This window comes from Panicum virgatum, chromosome 1K (genome assembly GCF_016808335.1).
Source record: "Panicum virgatum strain AP13 chromosome 1K, P.virgatum_v5, whole genome shotgun sequence".
Taxonomy (NCBI): Eukaryota; Viridiplantae; Streptophyta; class Magnoliopsida; order Poales; family Poaceae; genus Panicum; species Panicum virgatum.
Genome location: NC_053136.1, coordinates 4,976,108 through 5,003,066, shown reverse-complemented (window position 1 = coordinate 5,003,066; position 26,959 = coordinate 4,976,108). Strand labels below are relative to the sequence as shown.

The following is a 26,959-nucleotide window of genomic DNA, read 5'->3' as shown; positions in this document are numbered from 1 at the left end:
GATTACTTTTTCGCTCAGCTGAGGCTTTAAAATTGGTATTACATCTGGTGGTATTTCAGCATAGATTGCATCACCCTGCATGTGGAAATTTTTGTGACATAGATTAGGAATGTTGGAATATACACATGCATATATTGGGTTTATATTAGTACTTGTATTGATCACGAAAATACCTTCAGGTCAATGAAAACCAAGTCAAGATGCTTTATATTTCCTCTTTCATTTCGTCATTCTCTGAATTCCCACATCCTTGATACTCTTACATGTAAAACAACATTCGTTGTTGATAGACGCATATCAGATATTGTACTAAGCTCACCCTGTGATTGAAATTTGCATTTTATAAAATATATATGTAATTGTAAAAAATATATGATTGGATATAGTATTTGTAGTACCTGTATTGGTATCATTGTCAATGATATAGCTACTCTGCAAAAGAATGAAAGAGATGAGCCTAGTTTATGTATGAAAACATTGATGTAATTTTTTAAAAAAGAATTGCTAGACCATTTCTAAAATGAATAGAATTGCTAGAATATGAAAACATCGTGAGCATTCACATGCTTTATCCATATGCACTTCTTGACAGGCAATTTGTCAAGCACATGGCAGGCAATTTGAGTAGAGGAGGGAGTCAGGGGCGTTCGTTTTTGCAGTTTTCTTGGAGGATTGAGGCCGTCCGGGGACAGATGGGAGCGTGGCACCAGCAGGAGTAGCAGCTCGCGGAAGTCTTGCTCGCGCTCATGGGGACCTCGACCTCGTCGGCTTCTTTGAATCCCGCCGCCACGAGTCTCCGGATCAGCCCAGGAGCCGCCGCACGGAGCACCCGGGTGAGCTTCGGCCGCTGCAATTTGTGACTGTGCCGAGTCAGTACGCCCGCGGAGCACGCGCGTAAGCTGCCGCCGCCACCGGCGCAGCCTCCGCAGTAGCCCATGCGCTGCCGCACGGAGCACTCGGGTGAGTGGGCGCCGCCGCCGCCTGGATCTGCGCCGAGCCCGCGCGCCCACAGGGTGGCGTTTCCCGAGAGTGAGGGGAGGGGGAGGGTGGCGCATCCTCGGCGAGAAGAGAACGACGAATGGGGCATCCGTGTGAAGGTGAAGAGGAAGACAGGGGCGGCGCTATCTAGAGGGACGGGAATCAGCAATGGAAAAGGGACTGTCGCGGGTGCAGGCTGCCGCGCCGCCCGGATGATATGCGAGTGCAGAAGGCAGGGGAGCTGGGGGAGACTACATACCTAGGAGGTGGTGGAGCAGCGAGCTCTACTCCGCCCGGGTCGACGTCGGCTGAGGGAGTTTTTTTGTTGGAATTCGGAAGTAGAAGGGGCGACGGTGATTTTCACTGGATGGGAACTGGGATGCGGAAGGGGAAGTGTCAGGAATGTTTTTTTAATTGACTGCGGCTGTTCCCGATCGATGGCTGTAGAAACAGAAAGAGACATCCAGAGTAGGCGGGACGGGCGACGTGTTCACATCGGGCAGTGTTTAGTTCCATCCGATCGGAATCAAACGGTAGGAAAAAAATTGATGACGTGGCCTAATGGTAGCTCGGGGAATGAACCCAGATTTCGATTCTTAAAGATTACCTTATTAGTTAAGCAAAAATGTTCCTTGGAGCAACCATACATACAGTAGTAGTACGTGTCATAATCGCGTATGCCGTTTGCTGTCTACTTTTCTAAAAAAATTAATTAAGTGTAATGCATTGAGAAAGAGCAGGCCGGGGCGGCGTCGCTATCTCAAAACATGCCAGATGGGCAGCTTTATTGGCGGATCTTTGTGGAGCCAAGTAACCGTCTAATCCCGATCACCATGCTGCCTAACTTTATCCTCCAGAAGGTGTCTCTGCGAAAGGCAAGTGATCGACTGCGCTACCAACTAGTACCTGCTTAGGAGTGGTACCAAATATATGGGCCTTGTTTAGTTGCAAAATTCTAAATTCTAAATTTATCACATCAAACAAGAATTTTAGATGCATGAAGTATTAAATCTAGACGAAATAAACAACTAATTACATAGTTTGCTTGTAGTTTGCTTGTAAATTACGAGACGAATCTAATGAGCCTAATTAGGTCATGTTTAGAAACTAAATTGCTACAGTAACTATGCGCTAATGCCAGATTATTTAAGCTCATTAAATTCGTCTCGTAGTTTTCAGATGAGTTCTGTAACTAATTTTGTAATTAATCTATATTTAATACTTCGAATGTGAAAAGATTTCATTTTAAAAACTTTACACTCCGAACTAAAGGAGGCCATGGTAGGAAAATATAAACAAAATTCGCCATGTACGCTAGCTATCAGCCTATCACATCAAGAAGAAGGCTACAATCGTCGCAACTTTATTAATGCAATACTGCATAGTAGCAAAATACACACGTTCACCCTCTGTTCTTCAGCAATACCAGTACAAATTATATACCTATACTAAAGTGCCAAGATTTGGGGAACTCCCGTGAGTTGAGGCCCACATGCGACCCATGCACTGTTCATGCGGGTCCCACATACTATTCAAGTGGGGCACACATACTATTTAGACGGGACCCACATGGGACCCACGTACTATTCAAGCCGGACCCACGTGGAACCCATGTACTATTCAGGTGGGATCTGCGCTCATTGTTTGGTGGAGCCTAGAGTTCTATTAAGTGAGTCTATCTTTCAAAAAATTATATACCTATACTAAAGTGCCAAGATTTGGGGAGCTCCCGCGAGTTGTGGCCCCACGTGCGACCCATGCACTGTTCATGCGGGTCTCACATACTATTTAAGTGGGGCCCACATACTATTCAGGCGGGACCCACGTGGGACCCACGTACTATTCAGGTGGGATCTGCGCACATTGTTTGGTGGAGCCTACAGTTCTATTAAGTGGGTCTATTTTTCAAAAAAATATCTTTCTTCCATTATTTGACAATATAAAATATATTTAATTAATTCCTACATATAAAAATAATAACTAGACTTTGTATACTACATTTATATGTGGTAGTCCTACTATTTTTTGGGTTTCGCTTTTACTTCGTAAACTCACAAAATATAATTGAACTATTCATTCATTGCTAATCTTATTTCTTTCCCTACAAAAATAAATAATTAATTTAACTCAATCCATCAACTATACCTATTAATGCAAAAAAATCAATTTCTAAGGAAAATTTATCTGTACCTCTATACTAAAATGCTTGGGATTTGCGCGCTCTCAGACTCTGAACTACTATGCTGCTTCACTGTAACTTTTAGATTTGATTTAATACATCGATGCAATATTACTTCGAATATAGTAGCAAATAATATCTTTTCGTTATTACTTTAGATCAATATTTTTATTATAGGCGCGCATAGGTCGCCAACCTAACTAGTTATTATACGATTCTCAATAGCCAAGACCAATCCCTACAAATTATTATACTACTACTAATAGCAGATGGACAGTGGAGTGGAGTCAGCGACTAGTTCTCTTTTGCCGTGCCTGCTTGCTGCTTTTGGTCCCTGAAGTGAAGCTCTGGACTCGTCGAGACCTGCCCTTGTTCTTGGAAGATCTGAAGAACTGGATAACCAGATCTAGTTGTGTGCCTCCACAAACTCGATTCGATCTGCCATGTAATACGCACCTTAGATTAGAGGGACGGAGTGGATCCGACGGCGAAACTGGGGAGCGGGATTGTGGGCGGGGTGAATCTCCTCCGGCGAGCTTTTTCATGGATATGGATTAATCTCGTGGTGAACGCGTAGGCTGCCGGCGAACCGCCGGCGACTGTCGCCATGGACGCGCCATGCTTTCCTGCACCGAGGAAGCTAGAATGGTCAGCCCACTTGCAAATCGCTCAAAAGTAATAAATCCTACAAAGAGACTGGCTCGAAGTAAGCACGACAGTGAAATAGGGAATAATCGAGAGGGGGCTGGGGGTAATCAAATGGCCAAGGAAGCTGCAGAGAATCCAAGGGAAATATTTTGTTGAGGGGAGACGACAGACGAGGCCCCCCTTGGCTTGGACTTGGTCTGTGCATGACGACGGCGGCAGGCCGGAGCCGGCCTCCGAGGAGTCTCCTGCGGCGGGCGACGACGCTGATATCGTCGTCGACGACCAATCGGCACGGCAGCAGGTCGGCCGGCGGCGTCCTCGACGACCTTTTCAGCGGGTCTAATCAAGCGGCAAGACAGGCGGGACAGATTCGGACTTTTGTCCAGGTTCCAAGCTTTTGTCCGGGTGGCAGAACTGGAAACGTCTCTGACGTTAAAATTTTTTTTCACCCCCGCGGGATTCGATCTCAAGACTTCTTACTTAGCGTATGGTTTCCTTGCTAACTCACCTAAATAGTACATGTGACTCAGTATAGAATAACTTTCTTTTGAACTATCACGTGGAGGAGACTTTTGTCCAAATTGATAACAACAACTGGGACAAAAAAAATCTTTTGTTTCGAGTGGAGCCACCAATCAAGACAAAAAGACCTTTAAAAAACCGGACCTCGCATGTTTCGGTTGTGTGACGTAATTGCGGCCACGCCACATACAAACAACTTTCAAGCTAGGAGTGCTATACAACTGTCGCGACGTAGACGGTTAAGCCTCGCGGTCATGGAACGGAGACGACCGGACGCCAGCGACGACGACGAAACAGAAGGCAGGCAGCCGTCGGTTTCCGAAAGTGGGGCGCACGATAGATACTTGGACAGTATATTAAATGTCTCCAATGCATACATCAGAGTTGACCACCCAATCGGAAACATGATCGGCAAGCGACGGCAGCTCGCGCGATGCCGTCGGAGCAAAGCTGAGGCTATCCGCGCCGCAGCCCTGTATCCACTGGCGGACCCAGTGGGTGACGAGGGTATGCCGCGGCATACACTAAGCCAGCACTTCTTTTTTTTAATGAATTTTTTGATTGTGATTAATAAAATTTGAAGTACAACTTGACAATTATATTGATGACACTAGACATGAAGATATTTTTATAGGTCTTACCAATCTTGTTGACTTCTCAGTTTTAGTTCAAATTGGGAGGCATAAGGTTTATGATATGGTTTACAATCTTTTAAAATTGGTCTTGCTTCTACTTGTGGCAATATTTCTTTTTCAAAGCCAGCTTTTCAATAGTATAGATCCAAAAGCACTTTCTTCTACTTTTACTCGCTTTTGGACATACAAATTACCCACTTGTCATTGATTATGTAGATACCGGTTTGTATTCTTTTTTTTACGTTGCTCTCTCCTCCCTCTCGCGACCGCTTCCTCGGCGCCCCTCACCTCCCCTCCCGCCAGCGCACCACAAGCCTTGTCCGACGGGTGCGCGGCCCTGCTCTGATGAGCGCGCGTCTCTGCCCTCATCATCGTTGAGGCTCCGCGCCCTCCCCACGCCGCTCCCCTCGCTCCCTCGAGAGGGCCGCATCGGGATGATTGTGGATGATATGTGGGTTCCCTTAATAGTTTTCTGATAAAAAATTATAGCTGCCCAACCAAATGGCCTTCTGATTTTCACAGCTATTTTTCCATGGCCCACAGCTCACAACATTTTTTCCAAAAGTCACAGCCCAACCAAACACACCTTTAATGTGCTTCTACTATTTATATTGCAATCTATGCAAATATTGAACCTAATTACATGTATACCGAATTGCCCGTGAAATTTTTTATTGTGTACCGATTTTTTTTAGATTATACCGAATACCGACATGGTATACCCTAAGTTTCAATCTTAGGTCCGCCACTACCTGTATCTACGCCTGAACGGGAAATATCGCGGTGGAACTGCTGCACCGCGCACTTGTATCCGCACCTCAAAAGCTCCGTTCGCTACAGTGCACCTCCAATCCTAGCGGCGGCCAGATGGAACGCTATCCCCGCTGCACCCCGCTGCCATGTGGGCCGCACCCCACCACTGCGAGCTGCCGCCCCGCTCGCTGTTGATTTAGGGATGCATATACAGGCCAACGGGGGCAGCGTTTCCTTCTTTATACATCCACCTGACATATGGGTCATACCCCTTTACAGGTTGAATTAGCATTGGAGCGGTGCGGATAGACTAAGGCTATCTCCAACCATTCTCCCCATCCAACTCCCCCAAACGTACTATTTACTATATTTTACTACCTCCCTCCAAAAGATTCCTCCCCCTATAACTCATTCTCTCCAACCATTCCCCCCATATCTATTCCCTCTATATACTATCACTCATTAACTAACTATTTATTTATCGCTTTTTAATTAAAAAAATAATATAGTATTTGTATTGTCATAATACGCATTATCATCATGTTACGGGACTCGAACGAGATTAATATCATAAAGAAATGATGTGATTAGAGTATAGGGGGAGATGTGATCTCCCTCCATACATGGGGGGATATTCATCTCTCCCCTTACGTAGGGGGAGCTGTTGGAGCGCTCGCTCCCCCAAAGCCCCCCTACGGCTTAGTTTGGGAGGAGGTGGTACATAACCTAGGGAAGGCAACCTCGGGCAGGGATTTTTCTGACCGCTCAGTTCCCTGGGCGCCAATCCCACGAGGGCGGGTAAATCCTTGGCGCTGTTTGGGAGACGGGGAGAGGATTGATGTCGTTGCCGGCGAGATGTAAGCGGAGGCGTGGGTGAAGGCTCCGCGATGGCCGCGATGGTGATGGTCGAGGAGGTGGAGATGCCAGAGGCGGCGGCGGTCTCACTTGCGCATCGCGAGCGACGAGGGTAACGGAGCGACCAAGACGGGGAATGCTGCCCGGCCTCCGGACGTCGGGCTTATCTACCCGTGGAAATCAAGGGGATAGGGTCGGAGAACCCCGACAAAATTGATTTCCAAATGCGCATATTAGTTGGCCTATGGAAATATACCACGTGGGCATCCTCCCCGTGGAAAGGACAGGGAACCCGGCGGGGTTTCATGCTTCCAAACGAGCCCTGCGTAGGGTGGGGGGTGTTTTAGGGGGCTCCTTTGGAGCTCGCGTAAGGCCTTCTCCAACTGCTAGCGAAGTCGTGGGCTAAATCAGTTTTTTAATCGATGACAAGGACAGAATGCCTCTCGCTAGCGCTGCAATTCTCGCTAGGCGAGAACCCCCTCCCCTCACATGCATGCAACCCGAGATGCTGCTGCTACTGTTCCACCCAGCGAAGTAGACGGTGCTACCTGCAACCGAGGAGGCCTAAGAGCATGTTTTATGGTATACGCCGGCTAGCGGGCGTTGAAGAGCCAGCGCGGCATGCATTTAAATGCTGCTGGCGAGCGGCGCAGCAGCGGCAGCCAATCGGCAGCGCGCGGCGCAGCAGCGCAGCGAATGGGAGCTCCGCGCGCGCATGCGTCCGCTCGCAGCCGGCGTCTGGCGAGTCGTTCGTTCGCTTCTCTCTCCTGATTTCTCTCTCTCCCACGTCGGATTCCGCCCGTTCCCCGCCGTCTATAATACTTGCTCTAATAAGGCTGCCCACTGCCGGCTACAAGGAGGGTGGGGTGGTGGCGGGCCCTATCGATTTTTAATGCCCAGCAGCAAGCGCCAATCAATAATAGGCCCGCAAACGTATATCCGACCCTCTAGGAGTCGCTGTTCCACGAGTCGCTTGTTCATGCTTTCTCTCTCTCCACGTAGGACTCCGCACCGGCTCCCGGCCGACCACTATACTTCTCATCGTGCGGCACCGGCGGTTCGTGCGATTGGCGCACGACGCGACCGCGTGTAGTGCAGGTTCCGCCACGTCGGCAGGGCCAAGGCCTTGGGTCCACGGCGCCCGACACCATGGCGCCATGCCGTGTATGGGAGGAGGTCGTCGCCGACGATCTGCTGCCGTGGATTGGATATGACACTGCGAATGGAAGGATGGAAGAAATGGCCGCTGGTAAATTAAAGAAGCTTTTTTCCATGTATTCGGTTTTCTATACTCTTTCAGAGCATTATCTTGATCCACATATGCGTGGATCGTATCTTCCTGCTGTGTAGTAAAAAAAAACAAGGAAGAAGACGACGACGCGGTTACTATGCATATGATGCTGCAAATGCAAATAATTAAGCAGCGAGAGCATCCGATGGACATGATCACCTTCCCGTAGCAGCTCGTTGGATTTTTTTTTTGTTTGATCGACTTGTCAACAGGGCGCACGATCCGGTGTGACAGAAAAAACAAATCTCAAATTAATCTCATATTATGACCAGCAGGCAAGCAGATTCAGACCTGTGGAAAAACTGACCCCTTTCTACCCACTTGTTTTTTTCTTTTTGATATGGATCCTTTCGTTTTTGCTGTTAGTTTGATGTACTGTACTGCCTCTCCTCCGTTCGCCTTCCCTACCTTTTGAGCTCAACAAAATGTGGTCGTCTTTAATATCCCAACAATATTTCATCAACAAAAAAAATTCCCTATGCGACAATTACAAAATATGTTAGATTAGTCACCCTTTTATGATCAAACTTCAAAGAACTCCATGGAGTGGGATCATGCTAAGCTTTGCAAGATCATCGATCGCACTCACATGCATGTTCCCCTTTTGGTTATAGATTAGAGCATGCACCCACCAAATTGTCTTCATAATAATATTGTATACTAAGTAATATATCAATATACGTGGACCAATACAAAGGACGCGTACATGGTGGTTATATTAGCGGAGTACGTACAAAATACACTCTCATAGACGGAGAATTATTTAGATTATCGTCGTGACTTGACTGATCTCGGTGATTGGAGCACTGCGCCGCTCGTTGACCCTGTCCATCTCTTTCGATGAGAAATGGCTGCCTTCGAGTCTCCGACTCCAACGACTGGCTAGATCATTCAGTTCCTGACGCGTGGGACATACCGTACCCTTGATTAGATATGCTAGTGATGACAGGTCTCCGGCGAGCTCGACGCACGCTTGGGTCGATCTGCCGACGAACGCCATGGCCGCCACGTCTCCTGCAACACGGCAGAGCGAAACCCAATCAAGAACCTCAAAGGGGGTCGGTAAGGAGGAGGTAATAGAAGGGCTGACATCTATAATGGATGGGCGTGAGCCCGGCAGCCGTCGATCGGCCGGGCTCACTCGGCGCCGCGACGGCGCGCGCGCGGCAGGTGCACCGCGAGCGCCGTCGACGCCAGAGCCCACATGGCGAAGGCGAGGAAGGCCTCCGGCAGCGGCGGGCTTGCCGGCGCAGCCAGGGCCGTGATGCAGGTGGAGGCGGCGGCGGTCAGGAGGAGGACCAGGAGGAGAAGCTGCTGGGCCATCGCAACGAAACGAGGTCGTCGAGAGCCCCGGCCGGGGCCGTGCTTTTTGCGGCAGGGCCCGTGAGCCTCCTCCCCCCTCTTTATAGCCGGCACCCGGCCCGTGAGTATCGAACTTCCAATGTTGCATTGTGTCCCCAAAAGAAACTCGAATGCCGCGTGGCATTTAGTCAAGGTAGCAGCTTCCCCGAAAGCCTCTACCCTCTGCCGTCTAGCAAGGCAACAGAACTTGCGTAGCCATGTAGGAAAGGACGAGGTCAGGGCAAAAAGGATGCAGAGTCAGCATCAGAGAGCTACCTGTTCTGTCGTCTTTCAAGAGACGTGCGGCGGGCCTGATGGTGATGGTGGCACACCTTGCCCCATAATGACAACAACTTCGTGGAACGGTGAAAGATGAGCCGTGCCAGATTTGGTTGGTGCCCATTTTGTTCTAATTGGACACGACGTGCTTGTCATGGCAATGCAACAGGGTAACAGGAGAAGAAGGGTGGGGCAAGGGCAACTGCCAAGTGGGGAAGTCCGGTCACCGGTGCAGCCGGGCATGCACGATCGAGATCGATCGATGCATACTTATCCATCACACCATCAGCTTCTTGACATAACTGCGGCCAACAGCGACGAGTGACAGCATGTGCTGCCGTCGCCGTGGCATCCTACCGTCTTTCTCATGATCGGTGAACGAACCGAATGTACGGCGCCACGTTAGAGAGCACACACACCCGGCCCCACCCGCGGAACAAGATCAGTGACTCGGGGCGTACGTCAGAGGATCTGCTCCCCACTCCGGGCTACGATCCCTGCAAACCGACACCATGTTGTGATGTTGACATGCCGCGACTCGCATAAGCACGTCGTGTGGATCAAACTTGCTTGATCAAATTTCTTCCATCTCCATGATTGGACTCAAAAGCAGGAGCTAAATAATGGAAGCACTTGCCAAAGGATCAAGCTTTATATTCTCAGACAGTTGCGAGGACTAAGTGGTGCGTATTGTCTAGATTTTTAGCTTCGTGTTTGGTGGTGTGTGTGATATGTTTGTTGAGAGGTTTTGTGTTGGGTTGTTTGCATTTTTCTTTTTGTTGTATTGCTAAATCTGAGATTTCATCTTCTTTTTAATATAATCGGCAGCTCTCCTGCCTGTTTCGTTTCAAAAAAAGAAAAAAAAAGTCAAACAAGCATGACACATAATTATAGCCTGGTGTGCATCCCACTTTACAAGGGCCGCCTAAGTATATACTCCCTCCATATAGGAAATAGATGTCGTTTAGGACAGCAACATAGTCTCCAAAGTATAACTTTGACCGCTTATTTTTATAAAAATATTTGTTGAAAAGTGATATATGTATATTTTTATGAAAGTACTTTTTGAGACAAATATATTTATATGGTTTTCACTTTTTCAAACTCAATAACTTAAAAATTATTCACAATTTATTTTCTCAATGTTTGACTCAAACCATGTCCAAAACGACATCTTCTTCCTATACGAAAGGAGTACATCTACCCATTCAGGTCCTGGTTAAGCCCATCTTGTCCTCTTCATTTAGTTGAGGGCCATCGTGCCCTTGGTTGGCATGGGCTCGATTTTCTGCTTCAGCAGATGGGCCAGGAGCTCCGGAAGGCTGTGGACTTCCTCGCCACCCAGGCAGCGAGCCACGAGATCATTCTCTCCGGCCTGCCAAACAAACAAGGAACCATCATCATCATCTTCTTCTTCTTCTATTATTATTATTATTATTACTACTACTATTATTATTATTATATATACGGTATATATATAGGGTATACGAATCCTGGACCAAGTTCCAGCATATATATCATTGGGCCACGTCGTTCGTTTTTCTTCAACCGTTGGATTTTGATCAGGCCGTCCGAAAGCAGTTTCCAGATCTTTCATCTCAAGCGTTGTGAACTGCCGTGGCTTCAGAGACGCTTTCTAACGCGCTGCTTCTCGTCCGGGTGCGGCATTCCTTCAACATCCTGCGTCATCGTGATGCATCATTTATTTAAGACGAGAGACGGCTGATAAAGACGGATTACAGGTAATAGTTCATCATCATCAGGACAAGTGTCTATATATAGATAAATTCACGCTGAGCATTGTGCTTAATCAAGGACAGCTAGAATGCTAGATAGCTGGAAACGGTAGAGGACGTGTATAACGCCGGTAGCTAGTATATCAAGCAATTCCCGGAAATGATCCGTGTTCTATAACTACGAGGAGCTATATATATAGCCAGCAGTAACTGGGAAAATTTAAGAACGCCGGTACTAGCTACGCCAAGTGATTATTCACAGTTCTGCTAATTAAGCTTTATCATGGGTCAGTTCATCAATCATATGCAGGCAGAAGTAGAACTTGAACTTGGCACACATGGGCAGCACGTACGTCTCTGAAGATGTCAAATTATGTATGCTTGCAGTCCATACAAATCGACATATACAGGAAAGCCTTTCCAGCCTAATAGAAACAAAAGCAAGCAAGCAAATAAATGCATGCTCAATTAAGCAGAGAAACAGTAGTACTCTACGCTCAACATATACCGGCACAGCATTACACGATCTTGGTGCTTTTCTCCCCCTTGAATGCGTTGGGTTTTGCTTTTGCAAGATTGACTGGCAGAGCATCACATTGATCTTGCATTCATATATAATAATGATTAATTGGTGAATAAAGAGAAGCATTCTGCATTCACTGTGTATGAATGTAAGCATATTGCTATAGGAGTAATTAACCAAAAGCTTATTGTAAGCGTGTGTGTGTGTGTGTGTGTGTGTGTGTGTGTGTGTGTGTGTGTGTGTGTGTGTGTGTGTGTGTGTGTGTGTGTGTGTGTGTGTGTGTGTGTGTGTGTGTGTGTGTGTGTGTATGAGCATACAGATTCAAGGATACAATCTTGCCGCTAGCTAGTACACCTCGGATTCTATGAAAGCATATATGTTGCTTTTTTATACGCGTAGAGAATATAATGTTGGTGTTCACGCACTTCCACTTCAGGGTTTAGAGTTAGTTCATCCTTGGTGCGTGCAAGAAATGTTACAAAGTTTTAACGTGGGCTGCCCGGCCCTATATCGTCTAAATATAATTCTGTAATGTTAGAGTTCATTCTTGTATGAATACGCAGGAAGAAGATATAATGTAACTTTCTTATTATACTACTTATAAATTAAAATACTGCAAACAACAAACTACTGCAATCCGCATCTTGTTTCTGATCTAGTGCAGTTATAATAATGTATATATGTGGTGCAACAAAAAAAAACGAGCATATGCAAGCTACTGATTTAATTTGTCAGATAGCAGTAGATACAAAAAATACATGTGCATGCATGTAGCCATGTACAGATACTGAAATCTACATATATTGATAGTTTATTTGGTGCTGAACTGATGATGCCGGCAGAAATAGAGATGTTCACCATGAGCTAACTGTACCAAACAGTCTAGATTCAATAATGCAACTGTAACTAGCATATGACTTTGGTAATTATAACATTATTAGTTTAGTATGACAAACATGCACGCAGGAGAACTTGGATTCCTAATACTATTTCTAATTACATTTTAAGATAATGGAATCGAGTATTCTCAGTCTCTACATCCGATCCAACGACATAATAACTACTTCCTAGCTAGCTCCTAGACACACCTCATTTTATTTCAGAGGTAGTAGCTATCTAGCTAGGCAGCCAGACTCAGATATATAGCTCAATATGTGGTGCAGGTAATTAAAGGTTATTTGAAATATGATCATATTGAGCAAATAAATACAATTTCTATTATTGTACCATCTGCTAGTTGTACATGTACTAATGTGTAGTATCATGTTATGGTGCATGCTTATATATGCATGGTCAACAGGACTCAGGACGTCATTAGGGTTCTCATCTCTGAGCAAATGCACGATTGAATTACATCGTCTCTAGCTGTTAGCACTGGTGCCAGAATTAACATCACCTAATTTCATCTTGTTTCCATACACAAAAAAGAACAAATATTGTACAATTATGCATGTAGTAGCTACAAATTAATTATGAAAAACATTGTGGCGACTTTAACTGTAAGTGCAAGTGCCAATCATGCAATGTTCTATGCATGCTAGCTATATAGGAAGCTAAAGCGTCCGTATCTAAAAGAAGATGGGCCGGGGAAAGCTAAGGAAAAGCATGCAAACTCTGGTGGATGCTAATATAAAATGGCTTAACGATCAATCAACCAAAACTAAAAGGAGTCAATATGCGTATAGAAGACTGGTGGAATCAGGAAGTGCACCTACAATCAAAGGAAGAGCGACGAACTTGGACAGCAATCAACATGTACACAGTTTGGAACCTTTGGAAGGAAAGAAATCGAAGAAATTTTGAAGCTAGGGAGGCAGACCCGGTGACGGTCTTCAAGCTGATAAAGGAGGAGATGAAGCTGCGTGCCTTAGCATGTGGCCAGCCGGTGGTTCAAGGTTTTTAGATGTTAGTTCATGCGAGGTCAAGAGTTTATCTTTGTTATTTATGTAATCAAACCATTGTAAGACTTGACTTTCTTCTCCTTCTAACATGATATGGCAGTGCTCCTGCCTCTCTTTCAAAAAAAAAAACTAAAAGGAGCTGACCTTAGCTTTGCACTATATATAACCTCCTTGAAATAGACCAATTAGATATGGGGATCGTGCTGGTACAGCGCCTAGGATCAATCCTAGAGAGCTGTGCGTCACAGTACTCATAACCCCTAACGTACGACAGCATTCATCTTGTTTTGAAAAAGGAAAAATTAGCGGACATTTTGCATCCATGCAATTCTCCATGCTTGCAGTTGCAGCTAGGAAGCTAAAGGGGCATACTTTCTACTAACCATGATATGAGACCAAAGGTTAATCGTCATATGATCATGGTTGCACATATACTACATAGCTATAGCTGCACCACTGATCAACCCAAGAGCTGCTTTTCATGTGCTCATTTATTTATATAGTGCCACTATTTGTACTACCTTCTTGCATCTGTTTGTATCCAGCATGAAACAGTATGTAATAGCATTAGAACTCAACTGCACATTAAACAACTGGACTGCTATACGTATAGTAGGCAGCTGGATTGTTGCCTAAAAAACACAGCAAATTCAGGTGAATTTGGAAGGGTAGTCTTAGCTTGGCTATAGGACCAAAGCGCAGTTCAATCAAACACACAACATACACTCGTACAAAAGTACATCATAGGGCAAATATACAGTATTCAGCAGCAATACTTGGGAAATAATCGACAACGCAGCAGTTCTAGCTCACACAGGCCGATGATCAAGCAAAGCAAATACTAGTATATAATTTTGTGAAGCTTGTGGCTCTTGTGATGATTGCGCGCACGTGCCTCCTCGATCTAGAGAGCTAGCATGGCCCAGCTGGGAGGCTGGGAAGGCCCTGGAGGCAACACTCGCCGCGCGCCCTCTCTCCAGCTAGGGCAGATCGTCCGGAGCGGCGATGGAGAGCAGAAGCAGGAGGACGCCGACTATGAAAATGATAAAGGATACCATGGCTCGGTGTGGCGGGTTCTCTGCGATGCCGGGGGCGGTGGTGGACAAGATCCCGGCGGCCCCCCAGATCGCGAAGCAGACGGCCGCCGCTCGGAGGCGGCGGCGAAAGCCCGCTCCGCCGTGGTGGTCCGCGATGGCAGCGACGTCGTCGAGGGCAGCATCGTTGTCCCCAGCTGCGATTTAAGATGATTAAGCGGCGAATCGGGGAGGTTGAGCTGCGGATCGGAGTGGACTGGGAGGAGGAGATGCCGGCGTGAAGTGTGAAAGGGGGGAGATCGAAGAGAAAGAGAGCATTTCGTACCGGCGGCCATGGTGCGGGATCGGAGGAACGAACCGAATGGATCTCGAACACCCGCCGACGACTGGTCCTGATCGCCGATCGATCAGTTGGTCCCGAGAATTGCCTGGCCTGTGAGGCGGACAATTCAGGTCTTCTTGCACCTCGACCTCTCGAGGGTTTGGCGTTGGACAGGCGGGGGGCTTTAAGGGAGGAGGGGAAAAAGGGGTGGCGCGCGGGGTATTGTTGGAGGTGCTGGGCTGGGAATCGAAGAGGAAAGTGCCAGGAAATTAAAATGGTCAGCTGTGCCGTGGGAATGATGCGGGGGATAGACAGGGTTCCGATAAAACAAGATGATGGACTTCAGTTAGCTTAGCGATCGACTTCAAACGAGACGAAATGGTAGTTCTTTTTCTTTCTTTTGAGATCGACAAAGTTAGAGCCTATTCCGCTGATCGTATGAATAGTGTAAGACTGGTTGAATAGTGTAAGACTGGTAGAATGAATAATATTTTGTGAGAGAAAATAAGTCGAAATAAGTCGAAATAAATCAAGACAACACAACCCGAACAGCCTCTTAGTTGGAGAGAGTGTGAGAGAGAGTCAGTCAGTTGGAGAGGGAGAGCAGTTAGGAGAGAGAGTGAGCGCCCTTTAAATCTTTACAACTATTTTTCCGTGGGCCTGAAGTTGGTCCTTGCTAAATGGGCTCAGATTGGTCTGAAGGTAGAACGGGCCGTGGGCTGCAGAACAAAAAGGAACACTTTTTCGCTGGTGCAGGCCGAACTCAGGCTGTTAATGGTTTGGGCTGAGCCCAATTTTGATGGTTTGGTTTTGCTACTTAGTCTTATTTGGTTTGGTGGCAAATGGGCTAAGATATTTAGTCTGGTTTGGTTTGGTTTAGCTAGTATAATGGATTGGTTCAGTTCGGTTTGTCGTCACAAGCTAGCAAGGCTTGCGCGCGCCTAGCATGCATCGGCCAGCCGCAGGTCGGGACTCATGACCTCGAGGTGACCCGCAGAGACCGTGGCTGCCGCTCCCTCACGCTCATGAAGCAAACCATGGTCATAAGCAGTTCGACTGGTTTGAAAATGCAATCCAGTTTGGTTCTGGTTTGGTTTTTGCAGTCATTGGATTGGTGTGGTGTGGTTTAATTGATAAGCATACTACTAATTGGTTTGGTGCGGTGTTGGTTTGGATTTTACACCATTAGCAGCGCGAGGCCGAACAGGCCCTTTGCTCTATCCAATAGAAAACGGCCCGTTGCTCCGTCTTTAAGAAAACAAAAGGGAAATGGGCTCTAGACTCTAATACCACCAAACCTTGTTTTTGGAGAAAGCGGTATCTGAGCTTTGTATTTTCTTTTGCGGAAAGTAATTTGGATTCAAGGGAAATTTGAATCCAGTTTCGAAATCACCTCGAGAGATACAAAAGCGCGAAGTCTCTGCGAATCAAGGTAGCTCGTGAACCGTAAACCTCGGGGAAAAAATTGCGGGCAGAAAAGTTGTCTTCGGATCCAGCCCAAAGATCAAGGCCAGAGAAGATTCAGAATAGCTAGCTCATCAACAAATACAGCAAAATTAAGAACGACTCAAGTAACAGCGTAACACCATCCATGGCACCGCGCGAAGGGAGGGAGAAAGAAAGAAAGAAAGAGAGCTCAGAGGTGCTTACCCGTACGTGAACAGAGAGCAAGCTCTCTAGCTAGTCCCATGCCCCTTCCATGGCAGGAGCAGCCGGTCCACAAGGCCGCAAGCTAGCACATGCATGATGCCAGCCAGAGCCGGGCTGCTCGTCGGCGAAAGGCAAGCAGCGAGCTGCGCCGCCGGCCGGCCATCGGAAGCTGCTTGCGCATATCATCACCGCAGGAAGCGGAGGGGTAGAAGCGAGCGAAGTCGCCGAGATGGAGCTGCGTGCTAGCACCTCACATGGCGACTATGCTACCCACCGGCTACTACTGGGGAGGGGGATGTAATTAGGCTGCCTGCCTACTGCATTAAATCAATGAGGCTTCTGGTCGTACGCATTGCTGTCCTTGACTTGCTCAGAGAGATGTGACTCTCGGCCAATGGGGGAGGACGGCCCAGCTGGAGTGACTTGGACAACATTCAAGTTGCTGTTCGTCGTCTTCCACGCATCCGCAGAGGGAAAAACCAAGGCCGGTTACTACTTCGTAGTAATATGCAAAGAATTCCGATGGATGGATTTGAAGAGTTTGAAGACCTCATTATCACTGGTCTTCCTCTTCCCCCATGGAAATAAAGAAACGGTAGCAAAGCATGCAAGATGCGGCCTGAAAACGGCCCGGGAGGCCCAGATAAGGGAGCGTAGATAACGGGCCCGCTCGAACAATTTCTTTCTTCCTCGCATCCAATTCATCCCAGCTGAATTATTTTTCTATCTCAAAAAAAAAGCTGAATTGTTTTTCACCCCTCAAAAAAAAGCTGAATTGTTTTTATTTTCCTTTTTTTAATGAAAAACAGGAGGGGTCAGGGGAGAGCTCCCCTGCTGGTTATATGTTAGAAAAAAAACAAACTGAAGCGTTTATGTTAAAAGCAAGAGGAAAGAGAAAAGAAACTAAGAGCATCTTCAAATCACACTAGCCAAATCTCATTTAATTAGCTATTTAGCTATTCAAAAGGTGAGAAATCCAACAGCTTTTCCATCCATGCCCCTCCTTCGCTCCTTCCCCTTCTCCTATTGAGTAGTGGCCCCCCTTTGTCATACATCTTTCCTTATCTTTTTCCACCCCACAGACCATCTCCTTCTACTCAGCAGCGCAGCAGCATGGCGTCCCAATGCCATGATGCCGGAGCTCCCACGACGCCGGCCCAGCCCTCCGCTGGCGGCCCTCCCTCCATTCTCCGCCGCCGCCGCACACTCACGCTACCCCCTCCACTGCACGCCAACTCTGCCGCCCGCAACCCGACTCCCTTCTCTGCCACCGTGTGCCCCGATCGTCTCCACCTCCGCGAGCCCTCGCCACTGCCGCCGTCGCCGTGAGCCCTTGCCGCCGCCGCCATCGCCGCGAGCCCCCGCAGCCGCCTTTCGCCTTTGGGTCATCCACTTCACCGTGCCGGCGACCCTCTCCCTCCCTTCTTCGCGAGCTCCGGGAGCTACAGGGGAGGGCGCATGGGGGAAGGCACGTGGGACCGCAGGAGCCCCCTGTGCTAGGCAAAGAAAGCCCTCGCCTGCAGCTTCTTATCCAAATCCTTGGACTGCAAACCTCCTCCTCCCAGCCGGTGCATGGCTATACGAAACCGCAAGCGACAATCACACAATCCATCACCTAAACAAATTAACTAGAACGGATTATATGGGCCGTCAGCCCAATAACATAGTGACACGAACTGTTTGCGCAGGTTAACAACTAAAGAGGAGAGAGATTGAAATCATGCATGCAAAAAGAGGACAATGACCATGACATCACGCACATGCATGCAAAATCTAAAACTAAAAAATTTATAACTATTAAATCAAACATCTAAATTAAATTTGAGTTACACCATTATCTTTCTCGTGACAAGATCTTCAAAATAAGAACACACTTACATATGTTTGCACGATATTTTTTAAAATATTTTTTAGTACTAAATAATTAATTTCGGATTCTAAGAACAAAAAGTTTAATAACACGAATAAATAATTATTTTTACGAACAAAATAATTAAACAAACAAATAAATAATAGTATACAACGAACAAACTATTAAACATCACGAATATTTGATTGTATAGGATAAGTAATGAATATATATATATATATAGCAAATAAATAGATTAATGTGACCGAACAATGTAATCTACAAAGCGAACAAAGAATTTGATGTTACGAACAAATTAGTTACACGCAAACAAATATTTTTTCATGAAGATGAATACATCTACAATACAATTATATATATATATAAGTATATATCAAACATATAATTTATGAATCATTTCACACCTAAAAAACAGTTTTATAAGTATATATACAGGTGTTAAAAGAAGTTAGTATATAAAGAAAATAAATTCTTTCACACACTAAATTATGAATCTATAATAAAACAAATAAATCATCGTGTGAAAAGAAATATACTAAGTACTTGCAAATTTGGAACAAATTGAGGTGCCAACTATGCATGTGGAAAGAAATACTAAGCAGTAACAAATATACTAGGTGTTGTAGGGCTAGAATATATAATTTTCTATTAAAATGTTAGAGAAGAAAAAGATACAAATTTAAAATTTAGTGGTACAAACTCGCATAACAATTTAGGATAAAAAACAACCAAATAAAAGAAATAAAAAATGTAATTAGAAAAGTCAATGTAAAATGCAAGAAATAAAAACTGAGAATAAAAGTAAAAAATAAAATAGAAGAAAACAGAGAAAATAAATAACAGAAGAAAAAATGGAAGAAAAAAAATCTGATTATAATACGAGGATTGAATATTGTCACTTCGGAGCAAAATGAATAAAAATAAAATAATAGGATGAATAGAAAAAATAAAATAAGAAATAAAAGAATAAAATAAAAATTGTAAGTAAAATATAAACTGTAAGGAAAGAAATGGAAAAGAAGAGAAAGAGAGCAGAAGAAAAAGAAAAGAAAAGAAAATAGTACTCTGACAATGACCAGCATTTATACACACCAAAATGAGAAAGGAAAATAAAAACTACAAGCAATGGAGTAATATGAAAGAAAGCGACAGGAAAAAGAAAAAAATAAATACTTAGTTTCCAAAAATTTTCACCCAAAATTTTTCACCTCCCCTTTAAACACATGTATGAAGCACTAAATGTAATTAAATAACAAAACTAATTACACAGTTTGGATGTACACGACGAGACGAATCTTTTAAACCTAATTAGTGCATGATTAGCCATAAGTGCTACAGTAACCCACATGTGCTAATGATGCGGTCAAAGGCCTAAAAAATTCGTCTCGCGGTTTCCAAGTGAGTTCTGAAATTAGTTTTTTAATTAGTGTTCGAAAAACCCTCCCGACATCTGGTCAAACAGTCGATTTGACATCCAAAAATTTTCACCCAGGGAACTAAACGGCCCCTTTATAGCAAACTGGTCTGCTGCCGCTGCGATGTGCATGCGTCTCTGTGTAAAACTGCCATGCGCATACGCATGCGCATGCACAACAAACCTGCTTGCTGCATGCTGCATGCTGCATGCTGCCAAAGAAAGTATTATTGGACCAACCTGCATGCATATGCACAGCAGACTTGCTTGCTACATGCTGCCAACGAAAGTGTTATTAGGCCGAATTAGTTCTGCCGGCCCACTAATTTCCTCCAGGTGATGGATCGGTCAACTGTAGCCTGAGGGACATATAGCCCTCCCGTCCCCGCCGCCGTAGCCCGGTGATGCCAGGCACGGCAGGCTGGATATCACCTCCTATGGCCGTAAAATGTAAGATTATACAGATTTGCACCATCACGTACATCAATAAAGTAGATGCAAGCCACGGATGACAAATCTTAATGAAAGTGTTATAAGAGTGTTATGAGCATTAAATGTTATACCACATCAGCAATTTTGCTGAGATGAAAGAGTCATTTATGAGGAAGGATGATGGAAAATTTTATAGCATGAGACTCCGGCACAGTTACTAAGTTTTCTGTCTTGATAGCTATGCAATGACACTCTCCACTAAGATCCTGTTTGGCATAGCTTCAGCTTCTCTTGAAACAATTGGTGAAACAACTTCTCTGATGAAGCTGAAACTATTTTGAAAAACGTTTGTCAAAAGAGCTTCTTCTCTGTGAAAGCTACATTTTTATAGCTTCACCTCACTAGTGGAAGCATATGGATGGCTTCAAACTTGAAGCTAGTCCAAAAAAGACCGTGAAGCTATGTCAAACGGAGCCTAAGAGTGGCGATAGCGAGTGATGGCCTAACATGTAGGAATCAACCTCACGGAAGACAGAAATGTGGGATGAGAAATAAATGTGACATTATTGAAACAGTTAGACACAAAACTTTAATACTCCCTCCATACTCGAAAAGAAAGTCATTTTAATTTGAACAAAATTTCGATCAAATATTGAGAATATAAATTATGAATAACTTTTAAGTTGTTGAGTTTTAAAATACAAAATGTATATGAATAGATTTGTCTTGAAAATACTTTCATAACAATATAAATATATCACTTTGCAATAAATATTTTTATAAAAATAAGAAGTTAAAGTTAAGCTTTGAAGAACGTGTTGCTGTTCAAAACGACTTCTTTTCAAGTAAGGAGGGAGTATGAGGTGCACAACTACACAAGTAATATGACTATCATGTAAGATCATTTTAAAGAAAGATGGTCAGATATGCTGACCAGATGTAATAATGCGAGAAATGCATGATGATCAGATGGTCAGATATAATTATCTTTTGTTTCAATGCCGAAATAAAAGGTAGTTTTCAAAATTGATCAGCGCCAAACGGTGAGCAAATCCTTATTTTCCGAGACTACCAGAAAGCAGCGGCGAATGATGATAAACAAGCGCATGCATGCTTCAATCCTTTGAAGTTCTACTGGTGCATGCGCCAACATAAACATTTTGCATTATTCGCATTGTAAAATAATATCCATTATTCCTCTAGTTTGAACTAGAAGCTTTGCTAGTTGCTAGCAGAGAAAAGGTGGCATATCTACAGCTTCAAATGTGAGCATATCCGAAAACCTACTACCAATCTGAATGTAAAAGAACTAAATACTACTATCCATGAGATCATCATAACAAAAACTAGAATTGCTCTGCTAAAAGCTTGCAAGCTATATGACCAGCATTCGTATGTGAGCCACACTATCGCATGCACTCTATATATGATAGTATACTGCAACTGAACTCAAGAAAAAGTATTGCATCTAGGTTAACTTTTACATATATATAAACCACAGAAATGGACGTGCTCATCTCATGCAAGGAAAACTAGCATTATGTATACACAAAGTCTTAGCAAGGAGGAGGAATGCAAACTGCAGTTCATAATTCATGTACACATACAGGGTCAAAATAAAGCTGCAGCAATTCATGAACAAGTTTTTTGTGCAAGAAAATAAAACAGAGCACCAGAAATAAGACGGGTCGAATCGGCCTCACGTACGAGAAGCTTCAGGGGAATTAATTGCCCATCTCCCACGCGCCCCTGAAGATCATGGCCCTGATCCAGCCCTCCAGGCGACCAGCCGCTAGGTCCGCCACGTGCAGGTCCGGCGCCGCGAGAGCGAGCAGGAGGAGCAGGACTCCAGCCACGAGGAAGATGAAGTAGAGCAGGACGTGCTCGCTGTTGGCGGCGAGGTCAGGCACGGTAGTGGACAGGAGACCGGCGACTCCCCACAACGCCACGGCGGCGGCGGCGCTGAGGCGGGGGTCGCGGAGCCTCAGCCGAGGGAGGCGGAAACGGAACCCAAGCTGACGCGGCTCGCCGGCTTCGAGGGCGAGATCGTAGTCGTAGGCCGCGACGGCGGCAGCGTCGTTCTCCATGGCTGCGATCTTGGCGATCGGTTCCCGCAGCTTGGGGTGTTTGGGGAGCAGAAAGGGGGATCGCCGAATGGGGAATCAAGAGCAACGGCGCGACAAAGAACGAAAAGGTGTGGGAGAAGGTGAGGTCATTGTGAGGGTCACTTCACCTTCGTGGTCATTGTGAGGGGCGGGAGAAAGGGGAAGGAAAATTCAGAAAATCGCTGAGCTAAAGATGTTGGGGCCTGATATGTTTCATGGACAGGCCTTCCACATTGGGCTCGAAAATCGACCGAAGCCCAAAGGAAGGTTTCACAAGATGGGCCTGTGAAGTTGCACGTGTGGACGCCGTTTGATTTTACTTTCAGTTCCAAGAGAAAAATTGAATGAAGAATGAAGAAAATACGAAATATTTTATTACAAAATTGAGAGAGTAAAATGGGATTTCTAGTTATCTAGGAAAATATCGAGAACACAAGCCTCGTTTTGGGTTTGGTTAGGGAAAAAATCGTTTGAAGTAAAGGGGGGGAAAAAGAGAGGAGATGGTATAACGAAGGAAACACTCGGAAAGTTTTCAAAAACACGAGTCGGAAAGTGCAAGCTGCAAGCAAATAATCCAACAAACGAATCCGGGCTAGATCTCGCCGCCTGGGAAACCAAAAAATAAAAGAAAAAAAACGAAGAATATTAGTTCTTCCCCTCGTCCCCTAATGATTGAAAACTCGACATAGCTCCACCTCCCTCCCCCTTTCTTTTTGTTACGAAACCATGACAAAAAAGGACCACTCTGAAGCGCCAACCATGGCTCAAACAGAAGAGAGACAGAGCAGTACCCTCGGTAGCCTGGCCCCGTGGCTTGCTTGCGACACCGAGCTCAGCAGATCGAGAGTCGAGACGAGGGCTGCGGCGCCGGGAGGTGGTGGCACTGACCGTTCGAGGCTCCACCATGGCACAGCCATGGACGCCGAGGCTGACCTCCAGAGGAGGAGATGAGAAGCGCACGGAAGACGGAGCTGTGGGCAGGGCCGAAGACGAACGCCAGGCGACTCGGTAGTCGGTACCAGTCTGGATTCGCTGGCGAGAGGGAGGGGCTTCCCCGCCTAACTTTTCTGCTGTCTTGAATAACTCCTGATGGCTACGGGTAGTTCGGAACGACGTGTCACGGCCAATGGAAGAAGAAAGGGCCCCGCTCAGCTCCACTAGCCACGAAGAGGCTGCCATTGTCAAATGGCAACTTGTTGGTTGTCGCCTCGGCACAGAATAAGGATTTTCTGATTTTGAGTTTTGAATCCGAAAGGAAACCAGAGAAGACGACCACGACCTTTGGGCGGTCTCCCAGGGCCGGGCCCCGCCCCATTCAACAAAAATCCATGACACGGCCTGTCAAGGCCCGCAAAGTTCTGTGTAGAGTCTGGGCCGCTTTCCAGGAGCCAGCACATGATCAGACCCAAGTCAGAAAACGAGTCTGATCTCGCGACCACTAGAAAGCCCCGCGGCTTTGCCACGCGACTCCCGTATCCCGCATCTTAGTATTATAGCTAGTATTATAGTTGATGTAAACTTTGATGTACCTGATATATATTATTGCCATTTTATTGTCACGACACTATTGTTTAAGTAGTGTATCTTTAGCAAATTTAAAATTTTGCTACATAGTAAAGTTGTAGATTTCAGACGAAGAACGATGAATACACTTACCAAAAGGGAAACTTCCTAAATTTGGCCCTAACTATCAGCTTTTATTAAACAAAAAGAACTGCGAATCTTGCGCTAATCCATTTCCTAAGCCAACAAGCAGAGTATCAGCTCTCTCTCGGTGGACACAACAAACACACATGCACGCACACGGCCCCTCTCCCATGGGGGCTCCTATTATTTTGTGGAAGATAGATAAGACATTCATCTTTAAAACTCATTTAGGCCCAGTTATCTACTTTAAATATGTTCAATATTTTGGTAGAATTAACTCAACATGTTATTAAACATGTTCAACATTTGGCTTCAAAATGTTGAAACTGTAAAGATAAAATGTTGAAATTGGAGACATAAAATGTTGAAAATACTAAATGAAAATGTTGAAAAAAATTTCTCTAGCGAGCTGGACGTTTCTCCTCCGGCGGGGGCGTGCGTGGCGCGACGCGCGGAGGCGGTGCGCGGCCGCCGCCGCAGCAGCCCGACGCGCGGCGGCGGCGCGTGGCAGCAGCAGCAAGCAGCAGCAACACGCAACAGCTGTGGCGGCGGCGAGCAGCAGCAGCACGCAGCAACAAGCCGCGGCGGCGAGCACAGCAGCACGTAGCGCGTGGCGACGAGCAGCAGCACACGGCGACGAGAACAACAGCACGCAGCGCGCGGCGGCCAGCGGACGAGCGGGCTTAGGGGCAGCGGTGGCGGCGCATGATGAGGAAAGGGATTTGAGGAGAAAGAAGGTTAGGGTTGAGAGAATTTTATTGATAAGACTGTTTGCACGAATCTCAAACACTGGAAGGTGGAGAAGAAAAAATCTTGTGAAAGATGTATAGGATTTCCGCTCTCCCATGGCTTTTTAGTTCCTTCTTGGACCCATTCCAGGAAACCAAAATGCTGTAGATTGGGCCCACCAAGGATTAAGCATTGCGTACCTGTGAAGGGCACCAGCCGCATCGCAGCAATGCCCATGCACCCCCCCTTTCCCCTCCCTGTGCCGCAACGCCGCCTCCTCGCGTCGCCACCTGGCCGAACGCCCGCCACACCCTCACGCCACCACCTCGCCCCATCGGCCGCCTGCTGCCCCCGGCGAGCTTCCCGAGTCCCAGGAGGTAACACGGCGCCGGCGCCGGCGCCATGGCTGCTCCGCCGCCATAGGACCAGGCTGCGTGGCCGTAGTTCCCGGCGGCCCGTCGTAGATCCGGCGAGCACCGGTGCTCCTCCTCCCCAGCGGCACCGGTCGCAGATCCGGCACGCACGAGCTCTCTCTCCCTTGTGTTCTTGCTTTTCCTACCACCGCAGGAAGCTAGCACCTGTGCCGCCTATTTTTTTTCTCCCCCCTCCAATCAAATAGCAGAGCTAGTAGCCAAGCAGCATGCCACCACGGACAATTAGATCGACCTTAGGAGCTGCGCCGTAGCGATGACGCCAACCTCGGGAAGGAGCCAAACGGGGACTGCGACGGCGACGCCTGCAAGGAGCCAAGCTCAAAGCTGTTGCTGGCGCGTCGCGCGGCCGAGATGGAGCTGCCCGACACCGCACACACGCCGGCAATGAGGACCGCGCCGACCCGCAGAAGCACGAGCTCACAACGGCCACAGCGACTCCGTCGCCTCCTCCGCCTCCTCGCCATGGTCTTCGGGGAGTGCAGCGCCGCCGCGCATGCACGCTCGAGCTCGAGCGTAGCGGCGGAGTTGCGGTGCCCGTCACTCCGCCCTCTCCTGCTCCCTCCTCCAGTGCTCTTCCATGGCGGCGGCGCTGGCGGACGCCTGCGCGGCGGGGAGACAGCAATGCGGGCTAGATCCGGCGGCCTCTAGCTCGGCCCGTGGCGGCGGCGGCGGCCGGATCTGGTGGCCTCGACGTCCTGCTACGGCGGTGGCGGCGCCCTCCTCGAGCTCCGTGGTGGCCCAATTTGGCGCGCCCTCCTCCCCACTTCCTGGCCGGTGGCCATGGCGGGGAGCATATCCCCGGGAAGCGGCGCGGTGGAGCGGCGGCGGCAGCACCCCCAGGTGCGGCGGCGGAGCAGGAGCTAGACAGCGGTGTGAGAGCCGCGGGTCGATGTGCTGGACAGCTAGAGGGACTGCGAGTTGATTTTCCATTAGTACAATGGTTTTTTTGTAAAAATTATAGGATTTGCATGATCTGGACTGTCCGTGTGCCCGATCGAACGGCCGGAAAAAGCTGGTGACGTGGCCGGCCAGTTTTTGTTGCGTGAATCGTATTGTAAAGATTCTGCTCCTCTCCGGCGACCTTTTTCTTCTCATGACCTTTGTTATTATCTTTTGTAATACGTATGTGTTAAGTTTTTATGATGCCAAACCCATCGTTTAGAGGCGTCGCCACGGTCGACGGTCTTTTGGTAAACGATCGCAAGGGAAGACACCGGAAGGAAGACGCAATCGGCTTGGGAGTTGGGAGTCTGCTCGAGCTGTTTATGCCTGCAGCTACCAGCAGGTACTCTCTGTCTCTCCCTTCGCTCTGCAGTTCCTCACAATAACCGCTAAAAACTAAAACCGAAGACACCACATCTCGGGGCAAAACCTTCTTTTTTTTCCTTTGTTATTATCTCGATTTCTTTCTATTTTGGTGACATTATTGAAGCTGGCGATTGAGTCGCGTCGGTTTATGAGTCTGATCGTGGTTCGCGGACAACCGCATCACTGTAGCCCGATCACTGCGCCGCTAACATGACACGACACAAGCTGTTCAACGCAACAATACCTTTTTAGAAAAATTATTATTATCAACACAACAATACCTGCCCTGCCATCGAACCTGAACGGAAACGCATCTCTCTGTTTTTTTTTTATAAAATAACGGAAACGCATCTGAACCAGAAGGGCCGCCTCC

At 46.8% G+C, this 26,959-nt stretch overlaps 3 long non-coding RNA genes across 5 annotated transcripts; all 3 read right to left on the bottom strand.

Annotated features, from left to right (window-relative positions):
- Nucleotides 1-8,497: 8,497 nt before the first annotated feature.
- On the bottom strand, nt 8,498-9,410 carry LOC120660768. Its single transcript, XR_005669743.1, has 2 exons — nt 8,952-9,410; nt 8,498-8,875 (listed from the first exon to the last, which is right to left on the bottom strand). It is a non-coding gene; the product is annotated as an uncharacterized LOC120660768 (long non-coding RNA).
- Nucleotides 9,411-10,560: 1,150 nt separating this feature from the next.
- LOC120660607 lies at nt 10,561-23,672 on the bottom strand. 3 transcript variants are annotated; one of them, XR_005669695.1, is made up of 3 exons: nt 16,648-16,964; nt 10,981-11,161; nt 10,561-10,856 (listed from the first exon to the last, which is right to left on the bottom strand). It is a non-coding gene; the product is annotated as an uncharacterized LOC120660607 (long non-coding RNA). The 3 variants fall into 3 exon arrangements; XR_005669687.1 differs by lacking the exons at nt 10,561-10,856; nt 10,981-11,161 and adding exons at nt 11,533-11,818; nt 23,260-23,672 and having other exon boundaries at nt 16,648-23,074; XR_005669680.1 differs by having other exon boundaries at nt 10,561-11,161; nt 16,648-20,106.
- Nucleotides 13,903-15,759, bottom strand: LOC120660712. The gene is made up of 2 exons (XR_005669714.1): nt 15,001-15,759; nt 13,903-14,872 (listed from the first exon to the last, which is right to left on the bottom strand). It is a non-coding gene; the product is annotated as an uncharacterized LOC120660712 (long non-coding RNA).
- Nucleotides 23,673-26,959: the final 3,287 nt, after the last annotated feature.